Genomic DNA, 13,513 nt, shown 5'->3' with positions numbered 1-13,513 from the left:
GGAGCAACACTTACACCGCGTGGGAGTTGGTGTAACTTTAGCAGCTCTGTCCTGCTCTTAATTCAGTTTGGGGAGGTTTACACTCCAGCAAGGAAATAACTTGTTACCCAAGATAGCCCAGTGTTTCTTAAATAGTGTCCCAAATTGGTTAAGCCTCATCCTAAAAGCCTTTTGCCTCCAAAAGGCTGTGAGGGTGAGATAAAAGTGAAACATATTACATGTCTTTATGTATGTTTTTCTACAATAAGCATCCAAACAGGGTTATAAAAAAGCAAAATAACCTTTTTAATTACTTTTTGGTTATAATACTGCACTATTATACTAGCTCAGCATAGCAATACATGAACATCAGCTGTGAGACTTTTGGAATGACATCATCTATGTAGCCATCATGTGCATATTTAAAGGTATACTATGCAGGATTTTTCTACAAAACGATATATACACTCACACAGAAGTAATCCCTCTCAATCATCACTTATAACCCACTACAAGTGTCTCTGAACCTCTGTATTATATTCCTGTTTTCTATTTGGAACATTTGTGGGCGTGTACCCCCACAGATTACAGATGAGGTCATGGCTTTATTAATGGGTAACAACCAGGTGCCAGACCATAAGCAGGAGGCATCCAAGAGGCACAACACACACACACACACACACACAAAAAATGCACATATAGTAAGGGTAATCCCCAAACAAGAGCGAATCAAGGGGTTGACTTAAGCTGGTGAGCGTGTTCACAGCCAGTGAACCCTTACCCTTTAAGACCCTGTTAAAAGTTCCTCATTTTGAAAAGATTCAGCTGGAAACAATAAAAAGTTAGCTGGACATAGTGTGTAACTAACAGAGTTAATGATAGTTGATTAGGTAGGCACGCTCAATAAAATACACTGGTGACATACACCAGTTCAGCCAACAAAGTCGATTGTCACTGACTAGAAATTAAGAAACCTGCTTTTATATACCCTTTTGTGAAAACAGGGACCCCTGGCCTCAAAAAAACTTTGTATTTCAAGTTGTAAACTCTGTACGTGCAGTGCAAGAATTTACATGACAAACATAGCAACAGTAACTAAGGGAGGAGGGGCCTAGGGGAGGGTCACCTGATGCCAGCACTTGTCTCCCAGGGATCAGTGTTGCATCTTCTCTTCAATTACTTTTATGATTAATTTAATGTCTCCAAGATATTTTGCTGATTTTAAGTGACCTAATTTTCTTAAACGCCTTCAGTTATTCATTCATTACCACGAGGACGGAAGTGCGCCCTAAATCTGCCCACCAGATCACGAGAAAAACAGTGTGATAAGTGTTTTTTAAGTTTCAGGCTTGGCTTTGTGTCGTTCATCCCTCTGTGCTGTGAAGGAAACGGTGAAATTAGTGTTTTATCTCTTGGTATGCCAAGTTCACGAGGACACACTGTTAGTGTTGTGGCAGCCTGTGGGTGATGGGGTGAGTTTTCACACAGCACTCCAAAGGAGGTTTTTGTCTCTGCCGGGCCAAAATTACCACCATGAAATCGGTGCCTGCTGAGAGAAAAGCAGAAGAGAAAGGATGCCTCCTTAAAGGCAGAAAGGAGAGGAGGAAAATATAGCAGGGATGTTGGTGATGTTTACAGCCCCTTCAAATGTCTCTTGGCTGGTGGGAAAACCCAGGAACTGTCATTTAAAAGACTGTTTTGTTCTTTCACTGCACCAAAACAATCAGTAGATATTTGCAATGCAGCTAAAGTTGATCAAATACATATATTTTTATTCCAAGTCAGATGATTTGAAACCCAGACCGGGTGATTTATTCCACCCGGGGAGCTGAAGTCACCTGCCCTTGGCTATTGCCGTTTTTTTTTTTTTAAAAAAAACTACCACCAATGCGACTACCATTCACCAACTTGTGACCGCAAGGCCTTCAGCTGGGGACCACAAGACCTTCAGCTGGGCTTTCGCAGCTTCCCAAAATAGTCCCACATTATACGCCCCAAGGCCTTGCTGGCATCACAGTAGCCTCAAGGAAACGACATCAAGTGAAAGGTTTATGACTTAACTGTGAGCTGCGGCTTCCATGTCACCCGGGATATATAATGTGCCAGCGTTCGCCACAAGGTAAGTGATAAAAGTTTTTAAAGGCAGCAGTATCACCTACAGTATGTGGGCCCTTGTCCAGCTCAGTTTCTACAGGAAATGCTTTTATTTATCCGTTTACTACTACGTGTGCATTATTGGTGATATTGCCATCTTGCAACAAAGATATTATTGTCATATTGACACGGAGAAAAGGCTCTTCGTGGGAGAGTAATTGCCTCAGGAAACTGCTTACGTTGCTGCCTGAAAACTGTATTTATCAGTTTGTTTAACAGCTTAAAGGGAAATTTTCAAACCTTTAAATGCACAAGTGGCGTCTTTTCAAGGTGATCCTCAAAACTGAAGTTTCTTTATTGTTATTTTTGCTGTTGCAGATGTCAGTAGTAAAACTCCTCCACTTTCCCCTCTTCTTTTTAATTAAAAGAAAAGGCGCATGGTGATTATGTTTTCATGTCAGACTACAGAGGGACATTGGGTCCTTGGACGGGGAACACCACACAGCAGCCCTTGTTCCTGTAGTTAGCTCATTTCACTTGCCTGTATGTTTATAGGGAAGTTTTTCAGATCTTCCAGAGCCACGTGACTCAGGGAAAGGGCGTGTTGTTTTTAAAAAGCTTGCCATCGGCAGACTAAATATACCCTTTACTGGACCTGACCCCTCATTTGCCTTTGCTGTGGCCACTTTAGGTCGACATGCTAGCTCAGCAGGGGCCCTACAACTAGTAATTATATAGGAGGGTTTCCATTTAACATCCCCTGTGTAGTGTTGCCTTCACACAAGCTCTTTTCCTCAGTTTAGACATTGGGGTTGTCATTGATGGTTTACCTATATTTTAATTCGGCCTACTTTATTTTTTGTAGCAGTTTGCAGCCATCAGAAATGAGCATCATGCTCTCCTTGTCATCATTCAACTTTAAATGTAGCTGCGAATTAGTGTTGTGCATGTCGTAGATCATGATGTTAATCCATGATCTGGCTTTTTAAAACTTCTCCTGCCATCTGTCATCCAGCAAGCTCACCATGGATAATGTATGATGACTGCTGCATCAGCTGTTGCAGTTTTTAGATGATTTTTTTTTCTCTGTATGACCAGCAGTCAGCTGTGCGGTGGAGGTTATTCAGCTGTTCATTGGCTTTCAGATGACTTTATGTTAACATGATGTGGCTTTGACACGCTGGCTTTGCACTTCACAACTGAAAGCTGATGTCTATCTTCAGTGAATTCCTGATGGTTGGGCCATGGACCGCAGCTGCAGGTTTAACTGTTGTGTAGATTTATCCAAACAATGGGAGAAATTTAGCAACTATTCTTGAAAGTTGGGGGAAAATCCACTGATTTGACACAGCTAAGTCTGCTTGCAGTACTTCTACTACTACATATGTGAAAAAAAGTTATATAAAGCCTGTCATTGCTCCAGAAAAAGCTGCAAAAAATTGCCTCAGGTGACTTATATTCAGCCAACCAATAAGTAATCATCTGTTGCTGTTGAAAACTACAAGTTTGAAAATGGAAAAGAAATTCAGGGGGTGTGGAGAAGTGCGCTTACTAGACCTCTGTAGCTCGCTCCTCATCTCTGCTAAGGGCTAGCGGCTCAAGAATACTTCAGGCACTAACTAGCAAAACACACCAACTAGCACCAACTAGCAAAACTCTCCAACTGAACTGCCTGTACTCGAGTTGCATTATGGGTAATGTAGGCACCGAGTTTTGACAAAGAAGACGAAAGCTTGGAATAAAAAGACATTATCCCTGGTTCTGCTGCATCAATGTTATGCCTTTTCTCTTAAAATGTGCATTGTGAGCTCCACATTGTTAACAGGCACTGCTGGAGGAAGTTTTCAGAACTTTTACTTAAGTAAAAGTACTAATACCACCTGAGAAAATACTCTGTAACAAGCCAAAGTCCTGCACTTAAAATGTTTCTTATGTAAAACTATGTAAGTATAGTCAGGAAAATGTCCAAGGTATTAAAATAAAAGTACTAAATGCAGAAAAAATGTCCCCTGTGACTGTCATATATATTTCATTATTACTCTCTCATGCATTAATGTAAGAGCAGGATTTGTATGGATTTCTCTGTTGTATTTTTTTTTTTCGTAGGTGGAGCTAGATTTAAATTATTTTGTTTTGAGCTGCAGCTTATGATTATTTTCACTGTAATTATGTAATTGTAAAGGAGCAAATTCATAAATTTGGGAATCTGGAGCAATAAGACATTTACATTTAAATTTACAATTTAAATTTGTACTCAAGTGCAGTTTTGGCTGGGCGATATGGACAGAATAAAATATCACAATATTTTCGACCTAATACTTCGATACCGATGTTGAGACAATATGTAGGTTTGACTTTTGGTGCTTTCACCGAACATTTACACAATGAGATTTTGACAAATAATCATCAGTAATGTGGCTATAATAGCTCAGTTGTCAAAGGCAAATAATGAACCTGCTGAGTTTAGAAAATCACATCACTTTACTGTATTGCAGCCTTTAAAACCAGGATATGACAACAGTTGTGACTTAACAATATCCAAAATCTAAGACGATTTCTAGTCTCGTATCCCAATATTGATATAATATTGCTATATTGCCCAGTCCAGCCCAGTACTTGAGTGAATGTACATTCCACCGCTGGTCATAGAAGGGCGACGTTAAATCTGTGGATTAGTCTTTTAAGATGTGGTCCATAGGGTGCACAAATACTGGAAACAGACTATAGCCTTGATCATCAGATTGAAGTTTAACAGTCAGCTGGAGCTGTAATACCAGTAGCTTACCCCATACTGAGAGACAGTAAAGCCTCGGTGGTCAATACTCGAAATGTCAAAAACATCTCATCAGCCTGCGGGGGGGGAAACACAACCCAAAACTCTGATGCAGCTGGCAGTATTTTAAGATGGGCTCTAGGTCCCTGTCTGGTCTCATAAGAGGGATTTGATGCCTGCAGTTGGCATTATCATGTACACATGTGAGCGTGCTCGAGTCTCTGCCACATCTATAGCCAAACTCCATTAATCTGCAAATGACATTGGAGCAGACATCTGTCCCCATCAGTGTGTCATCCTCTGTGGTCTCAGGATTTTGTTTCAAGGGAAGGCTCTCTGGTTCACTCAATTTCTCATACAGGCCTGGCTCCAAATAACCCTCTATACCCCTGGAGGATATAAGAGCACGCCTTAGAGCTGCTGGAGAAAGAAGCAGTGACAGTACTTTGAGTCTCACAGATACTGAAGCTCTCTTTTTTGCTATGGCAAAACAGATCTACAGATGTATATTCTAAAGACAGATTCAGTCTAAGGCTTAATATATATGTTAAATTACCAGCACGTAAGAGGAGGGGAGTTAAAATGTTTTTCTGACCCATGACTCTTTTTCCTGGTCATTCATTAGATATATGCGACATGTGCTTTTATCAAGTTCTTGATTAAATTATGCCGTAATCTCCCATGACAGTCACATGATCATTATATTACTACCAGTTATGAAGTCAAAAGTAATGATAGGTTTATTAAAAACTTTCAGCAAAGCACCCTCAATAGAAATAAGCTGTCACTGCTGTGTTATCAGCATTCCCACAGCTGGGTGGGTACTGCACAGATGGTCCTGTTGATTACGTCAGCACTCGTACAGCTGTGAAACTGTGGTATATGCACTTATTTTACCACTTGTTTTTTTATTTTCTACCTTCATGAAGGTTATAATGTGAGAGGTGTTGATTATGATCATGTTGGAGGATGTAGTTTGTGGTACTGTATGGCATTGTGCAGCAGGGTGTTTGTGTTATTAATGCCGCATTTACAGGGCACGACACTGCTCTATTTGACTCAGTCTTTATTAGTCTTCCATCACCAAAAGTTGTGGATTGTACCTGGTACTGTCTTTGGTTCCTGATTTTTCGAGGTTTCAAGCAAGCTTAGACAAATCAAGAAGGAGTGGAGGTAAAATACTGCAGGCTTCTGGGACACAGGAGATTCAGCACAAACCCACTATTTTTGAATAGCCAATCTACCGCCAGTGGCAACCACAATTTGTTTATTCCCTTAAAACAAATTTTACAAAATGGCAGCCTGCAAAACATGCCAAACACTACGTGGCACAGTTTACGAAGTGCAAGCATTCCTCTTTTTGGTTGCTGATGAAAGGATTCAACTAGTGCTGTGTTCAAGATGGTATCATGGCAGTTTAATGCAGCATTGCTATGGTGATCAGCTAAGAATCCCACCTACACTGAGGCAGCACTATCCACACTGGAAAACGAAATGGAGAAAAGGACATGGTGCCAAAAGAGAGTCGAGTCAGGCTGAACCATATGGTGAAAATGAGGCATTAGTCCCCACTCTTTGATATAAACGATCTGCGATGGTTACAGATTGTTCTAATGTCGTAACAGCTGTTGTCACACATAAGAACAATTCCTTCTCGTCATTGCCAGTTGTTATAGACTTTACGTGGAGGTGCGAAGTAGCAACTTTACAAGGGCAGAAGTTATTAACACCTCAAGGAACGTCAACAACTTAGAGCAAAGTTAAGTGCGCAGCCCAGCATGAAAATGCCACACTGAACTGCCCAAAGAGACATTCTTTCCACAAAATGAACTCCACAGCTCATTTCCCATTACACAGTTTGTTTGTGCGTGGTTAGGCCCGTTAGTATTATAGCAACAGACGGAGCAGAAAAACAAAATGACTAGCAGCCTCTTGGCGGACTGCAGCAAAAGGAAGAAGAGCATCTCTGTGCATTGATGCTGATGATGAGTACATGGAAAAGAGAGCCAGTGAGGGGAAAAGAAGCGAGGGGTTGGGAGTTGTTGGCAGGCGCTGAATGTCCAACTCCCTCACATCACCCTTCATCACACTCTGTATCCTCACCATACTCTCAGCTCGCAGGATGTGGAGCTTCTTTTCTGCACCCTCTGCATTGAAAATGAAGTGGCAAGTGGTGAAAACGCTCTGTGGTCCTATGTGACAAGTCATCCTAAGATGTCATCAGGGAATTGGATTATCTTTGAGTCAGATACGGTTGGTTTAGTTTGTATAGCTTCAGTTCACTTTAACGATTTTCTGTTGGCTCAATCGTTTTTAGTACTTTTACAGACGACAGCAAAATCAAATGACCAACCAACCAACTTGAGTCCTCTATTCATTTGAGTGAAGCCAGTCTGACAATGTAGTTGAGATGCCAATCTCCACTTAAACCAGATTTTTGGACAACACAAGGGGTTAAGAGGAGTTAAAGGCAGGTTTTGATTTATTGTTGAGCGTCAGATTTCTCCTATCATTAGTACTACTGCAACACCAAACGCATGCATCGTCTATATTTTAGGTCGTATTGTACTTCAATAATATTAGGTCAAAAGGTCAACCTTGTTTCACAACTGAATATAAGACTGTTCTGTGTGGTCACTGTATTCACGTTGTTTCAATAACTGTGATGGTGAGCGAAGGGTTGCAGTGGAAATGGCTTTGCTAGATGTGTAATCGAAAAACTGAGCCTTCTTTCAACATGCTCCATATTGTCTTTCCTCATGACAATCTCCACCTGCATCACAAACTTGTAGGAGAAAAACACAACCCATACTGCCCAATCATAGCTCTTGCAGTCACCACATGTTGTAACCATAGCTGCCGCAGTCTCAGTGTGTAATTACATTTTTGAGAAGGTGAGCACACTATGGTGTAGCTTAGGTGCAGCTGTGGAGCCCATGCACAAAGCTGCCATAGTTATGGCATGACCCCTAAACACAGAAGTGTAATTGAAGTGTTATAACCAAAGGACCTACAAGTATACAAAGCAAAATTTTGTCATTCTAACAGTATGGTACAAAATGAGTTCACTGATTAATAGTTGAGACTTTTGCTGTATCAACATGAACCAATTCTGTGTTTTTGTAGCATGCATTAGGGATGCACTGATCTGACAAAGTGGATTGGTATCAGTGTTTGTACAGGCAAAAATGATAATCATAAAAACCCGTTCTTTGTCTTTGATAAAATTCTGTGGTTTTGATATCAGTTACAGCACGAGGGACTGTAAAATGAAAAACTCATCGAACAAGCAGAGGAGAGCAACCAGTGCTGCCTCACCAGTCAGATACAAGCCCCTTTTACACTGCCAGATTTTCCGCGAGCGTTTAGACACACAGAGCCAGATTGGCGAGTTGGTCCAAGGTGCCCAGTTTTCCGCCTCGTAGGGTAGTCATATTGGTGGAACCCTTTTTAGTTTAAAAAGACCTTCCGCAACGGGAGGGGTTGTTGATGACTTCTGGGAGGAGCAGTTGATGACGCCTCATGTGGGACCCACTGGTGGTGGATAAACAGGAAACAGCTGATAGCAGGAATGAGCAGCTAGTAGCAAAAGGGAAACGCAAACCTGACAGACACTGTAAAAATGAGCAACTGGGGAGACAAAGAATTGCGCGCCCTCCTTGCCCTCACAAATGAAGAGGCGATTAACCGTCAAATGACGGGGACAGTCAAGAACGGGCCGACTTACAAGAGAATTGCCAAAGGACTGACTAGCCGCGGCTTCCCTCCCACATCACTATTTACATCACATGCTGAGCTACACGTTTTGTTACTTGCTCACGCCCCCCATTGCCCCAAAAAAGCGCATTCTGTATAAACAAAAATAGGTAGGAGGCATTTTGCCGTACTTCCCAATTTTGTTTTTATACTGCCAATGTTGAAAAAATACTGATTGGGCTTTCCTGCAAATTTGCACAACTCCTGTTTAAAAAGGGCTAGATACACATTCAGGGTAGACCCTGCCACTTCTGCTTAACAGCAGCATGAGTGTTAGAGCACACACTCTTACTAATGGTTAGACATTTTCATAACTTTCCAGAAAATCCATTTGTATATTATTCAGCAGGGCTTCCCCACTTACAGTTAATCTAACTGAGCGTAACCGTAAACTGTCAGCTATTTCAAAACACCTGCTGGGACTCAAACGTTTTTGATATACTGCAAAATGAACCCGATTTGTTCTTGCTGTAGTCTGTTGACTTTTCATGACGCATTTAAATTTGACTTATCTGCACCCACCAGAGGGAAGTGTTTTTTTTAATGAAGTCTTCTTCTTTTAAGACAGTCCTATGGATACATGTTAGACACCTGTCAGCCTTAAAGCAAAGATTGTTTGCTCTGAAGATGCCACTCTATATCTTTGTCAGTATCCGTTTGGTCTCTACAAGGACTCTTTCCTCATTTCCTTTAAACATGCAACATTTTTTTTAAAGAAATGACTTACAGGGAGGACTGTAGTTGTGGTGGGTTGCCTCTGCTGTTCAGCAGCCATTGTGGTCATGCTTAATTAGCTGAGAGTGTGTGCCAAAGGGAAAAACAATAATCAAATAGTGTATAGCTGCAAACCCCACACCCAGCGGTTACATCTGGCTATCAGTGATTTTATTATGATGACTGGCCTCAATCGTGATTAAATGTTTGGCACACCCCTGATGATTTGTTTGTGTTGCATAAAGACATAAAATCACTTTCCAGATTAAGTTTTCTCTCTTGATTCTCACAAAAACATTCACAGTTATAGACCACAGATAGGCAGAGCTCCAGCCACCCCTCCCCCTCTCTGTCCCCTGTCCTCAGTGGGCAGCCTGCCAATGTCTGTGCCCAGTTAACAGCACAGTGCTGGGAACCCCAAGGCCCCAAGCAGGTGTCAACCTCCCTGCTCAGCCAAAGGAGCTGAGAGAGGAACACAAAGGGCTCAAAGAGACCTGCCAGCATGGTTACCGTCTTAAATATCCCAGGCCAGTGTGGCCACTCCTCTAAATCTCTCAGCAGCATAGGGTAGCTGCCAGTTTGCTCTTTCTGCTACTGTAACACTGACTCTCAAAGGGGTTTGAAGCTTTTTTTAAACTCTGCCCTTAATGGGGGCTCAGAGTGGCGAGATTGATGGAGGGCGTCAGGAGTGCACAGATAGAAGGATGAGTCTAGTTTGAAGCTTTTATTCATGCGGCATGCAGCTAGAGGAAAGGAGCCAGAAAGTCGAAGCTAAAAAACAAAGAAATATCCGTCTGGGGTTTTCATCATGGATTTAGTATTGTTATCTCATCCATTCACGCTGTGCCTTCGTCACACCCTTTCTTTCTCCCTGCCTGTGCTTAACAGTTTCTGCTGCCGTCGTCAGACAGTTTATGGATCATCTTAACGGGATGCCTCCACGTCCAGATCTCATGGGCTTGTGTGATCTTTGAAAACAGTGGCTTGTCTGAGGGCTAAGCTGTCCTGGCATTTAGATTGGCAAGACTGTAAGAGAACTGGACGAGAGGGGAAAGTGATGCCTTTTTCTCTCCTTCGCTCCCTCTCTGTTCATTGTTGCCTACTCTGCAGTGATGATGTGGATGTGATGGGGGGGTGGAGTGGAGTGGAGGCTACCCTCATCTTCAGTAAACAATAGGTCCTTGTGTGTTTGACCCCCTCTTCAGCAGAGTGGAGTCCATGGCTCGGGCTGAAGCCGGGATGGAATTCCATCTTTGCCAGATTTAGTCGGTGGAAACCCCTCACAACAAAACCCCAACACTCCCAGTGTTAGGAGGGTCATACCTCAGGGGCAATTTATTCTTATTTACAACCACATCAATAATCAATTATCATCCTCTCCCTTTTTCTGGAGCTGTGGTGGCCCCCATTGATTGTCTGAATGTGCTGTGCCACATGATCCATCTCCCCCTCGGCTGCCTAACTGATTACTAACCTATATTTGAGTGGGATGAGCCACAATGGTGCTACTAGGTCATTAAAAAGTGGTTGACAATGATTTATTTGTCCTATAATCGCATCTTTTGTTGTGTGATTATGGTTAGAAAATCTAAAACAAGGACAAATGAGCTATGGAAGTAGTAAAAACACTCTAAATTTTCCTTCTAAGATCATATCTTGTGTGTCATCTTTATTCGCTTGGTCTCTCTTCAGCAGCTTTGAGTGAACTCTTTTCAGTGGCTTGAATGCTGCTAATCAAATCCATATTACTGGGTCACGGTGCGGCTGCTTGTTGGTTCCTGTCAGAGAAAAGTTTTGTTATCTCAATCCTCGTCTTACAAGTCATCCGATAACCTTTTTATCCCCTTCTTCGCGTGACCGGCCCACCCATTTTGCGGAGGTGTGCTGCGGATACGTCAGCTTCCTTTGAGCACGTTGTGGGAAACCAGAATAACCTGCTTTGTGCCAGATCACTTTACATCCTCAGAGAAGCGCACGCAGTCACCAGCCAGACCCACCTGTCCTCTGTCTGTTACAACATTAGCCGTCAGAGTCCTCTCCATTATTGTAAAAGCCAACGTCATCCGGGCTAAAGGAGAGTAAAGTCAGGCTACAAAGCTAGAGTCGCGCTGACGCGTCCCACACTGCTCCTCTCACATGATTGGATCAACAGGAAGCACTTGAGCTTTACAATTGCATTATGTCAGTTAATCACTTTCCAGGTTAATACCATTTCAGAGTTGGTCATATTGACAAAAAAAAAAGGTAATCGCTCTTCCGTCCATGTCAGAATGAATCTGGTTGATAGTCATGAAAATTGACCTTCAGATTATTTTGCATGTGGCCTGCACTGCAGTAAATTTGGCAAAGGTTTCATGTATTACAAGCGGGATTGAGAACAGATTTAGAGATTTGTTTTAATATTTTACTTAAGCTTTAAAGCATGAGCTTTTTCCCCCCTCCAGCTTTTCTGCTGACCTAAAACAGGCGACTTGAAATAGGGTTTGTTAAACCAGAGGATATCACCATTTTAGACAAAAATGAGTGACTGAAAGCACAAAAATATCATTAGTTACGGTCATTTAATCTTCTATATTTGAGGCGTATCACTTTCAAGTTAAAATCATGTACTCATTGTGAATTTTAGTGCAACAACTGTGACATTGTTCTTTATTTTATAACATTACATGATTAATGACACCATTGGTAACAGTGTTTACTATCTGTTATAGTAACTTCTCAGCTTCTGGGAAGACTTTTAACAGCAGAATCTGCATCGACTTGCACTTTAAAGCCATGTGCCAAAGACAGAAAAACAAAATATGAGAACTTGAGGCTTTATTGAACATGATCCACCTCCTGAGGTGTGCCTGGGTAAGCTGAACAGTCACACACATAGCACAGAGCGGACTAATGGAGTCCTTATCAGGCCCATCCTGAAGTGAATGCACCAGGAGAGAGCCGTTTAAAGGCAGAAAGATCATGATGCTCCACAAATTGGATGAATTGAAAAAGACACCCGCATGTGATATGAGCTGATAGCTACCAGGAATGCTGTCACCATCATCATCGTCACCGCTGTCGTCATCATCACCTGAGGCAAACGGATATACAACAATAGTGCAGCACAGAATAAAATGTTTTAAAAAAAAAAGGGGGATTTTCTTAAGCCGAAGGTGTTAAGTTGTTGCGTAACGCACACGCCAACAATGAAGTGAGGTGTCATGCAGCGGTCACAACATGCACCATGTTAACTGCACTGTTAATTGTTTCAACATACACATTTATGGGAGTGTCAGGCCGACTGTGTGTGTGTAGTTTTTGTGCCTGTTACAAACACGAGTGGGAGTTTTTCAGTCACTGTGACTTGTGTTAGTTCAGGACCTCATCATGTGCTGCAGCCCTCCCTCTCTTTCCTCCTCACACCCTGTCTGTCTGATCCTTCATTCAGATGAAACTTCACATCCATCAGTTCTTCAGATTTGTTATTTAAGTGGCTCCAAGTTCCTGAAGAAACCAATCAGTTAATATAGACCCTTCAGATGTCCATTGGAATAAAAGAAGTATGAAAATTACAAATGTCAGAGTTGTCTTTGACCAGTAGCGTGACTTTACTTCCTTCGGTTTGCGGTATGTCAAACAACACGAGTGATTCATGAGCATGATAGTGAAAAGGACACCAGGTTGCAGGTTCAGATCGTCATTACAAAATATAAATCAACTAATAAATTTAAAGTCCGAAACCCCACAGAATTTTATTGACTGTCATGTAAAAGAAACGCAGGAACCAACAAACACTTTTTGCTTGAAAAATGACTGAGGAAAGAAATTGATTAATTTTCTTTACACTGACTAATCGTCGCAACCACCTCTAGAGTCAAACAGTGAGCAGAACTTCTCTTTGTTCTTTAACATGAGAATGTTATCTGTATCTCATCTGAGAAAACATGAATTTCACACTTGCTTCTATTGAAAGAGAGCTGTGCGGTTTCCGTCCAAAATATCTTCCCTCATCGATTTTATTCAAACGCGTGTGACGTGCTTCACTAACCTCCTAAAGCGATACAAAAGCGGATGAATCAGTCCTGCCAGCTTTCAGTATGAGGGAAGTGGATTTGATGCCTGTCCCTTTTTAGCGCCTGTGCTGCATGATAACATCAGCCTGTGAGCAGCCCGTTCATTTCTACATCCTTGTAAAAACATTTTTTTAATTTTGGA

General features: G+C 41.9%; 1 protein-coding gene across 4 annotated transcripts in view; it reads left to right on the top strand.

The window, feature by feature from the left end:
• The window catches only part of sema4d (sema domain, immunoglobulin domain (Ig), transmembrane domain (TM) and short cytoplasmic domain, (semaphorin) 4D), a 50,447-nt gene that overhangs the window by 21,051 nt on the left and 15,883 nt on the right, over positions 1 to 13,513 (top strand). The window contains exon 1 of one of the 4 annotated variants that reach the window (XM_049603446.1): positions 9,765 to 13,459. The exons of the other annotated variants lie outside the window; for them this stretch is intronic. The gene's annotated coding sequence lies outside the window, so the exon portion shown is untranslated. Of the gene's footprint in view, positions 1 to 9,764; positions 13,460 to 13,513 lie in introns of those variants that run through there. 4 annotated transcript variants of the gene reach the window in all.

This window comes from Epinephelus fuscoguttatus, linkage group LG18 (genome assembly GCF_011397635.1).
Source record: "Epinephelus fuscoguttatus linkage group LG18, E.fuscoguttatus.final_Chr_v1".
In the NCBI taxonomy this organism is placed as follows: domain Eukaryota; kingdom Metazoa; phylum Chordata; class Actinopteri; order Perciformes; family Serranidae; genus Epinephelus; species Epinephelus fuscoguttatus.
The sequence above is the reverse complement of the archived record's forward strand: the minus strand, read 5'-3'. Positions and strand labels throughout refer to the sequence as shown.